Genomic DNA, 625 nt, shown 5'->3' with positions numbered 1-625 from the left:
TGCATGGGTGTGACGTCAGCAAAATGGTAGGGAAGGCAGCTCCGTGCTCCCACTCCTCCACAGGGACATTGTCAGAAGCAATTTTATCAGATCTCTGGAAAATGATCAAAGGTTTACAGGGACCAAAAGAATACTGAGTCAACAAAAAGGCAACTTAAAAATGGTATGAAAGCCGTGTGGCATTTTTACTAGCTCTTGTCGTACTTCCCCAGCTTGGTGACAGTCCTGGAGATGGCAGCCAGCATTCCCAGTGTGTGACCCTAATCTCTGGTTCCAGAGAGTCTGGAGCAGATCCGATTCACAAATGGTTGTGTTTGTCTGTTTTAACCTTTCTGGAAGCTGCCTGAACAAGGCATTCATCGCTGTTGCACCTAACCTGGAAACCACTCAGCAGGGAAAAGCAATGGGCCTTGCTTGGAAACACCGTACAGTGATTGAAAAACCCACAGCTACCTGAGGCTGGTGCGAATACAAAATAGTGCATTTGCTGTGGAAAGCAGTTTGGCAGTTCTTCAAGGACTTAAACATAGAATCACCATTTGACCCAGCAAGTCTACTCCAAGAGAATTGAAAACAGTGACTCAAACATGTACTTGTGTACTAATGCATATAGAAAAATTATTCA

This window comes from Propithecus coquereli, unplaced genomic scaffold (genome assembly GCF_000956105.1).
Source record: "Propithecus coquereli isolate 6110/MARCELLA unplaced genomic scaffold, Pcoq_1.0 Scaffold134, whole genome shotgun sequence".
NCBI lineage: Eukaryota > Metazoa > Chordata > Mammalia > Primates > Indriidae > Propithecus > Propithecus coquereli.
This window is presented reverse-complemented; position numbering follows the sequence as displayed.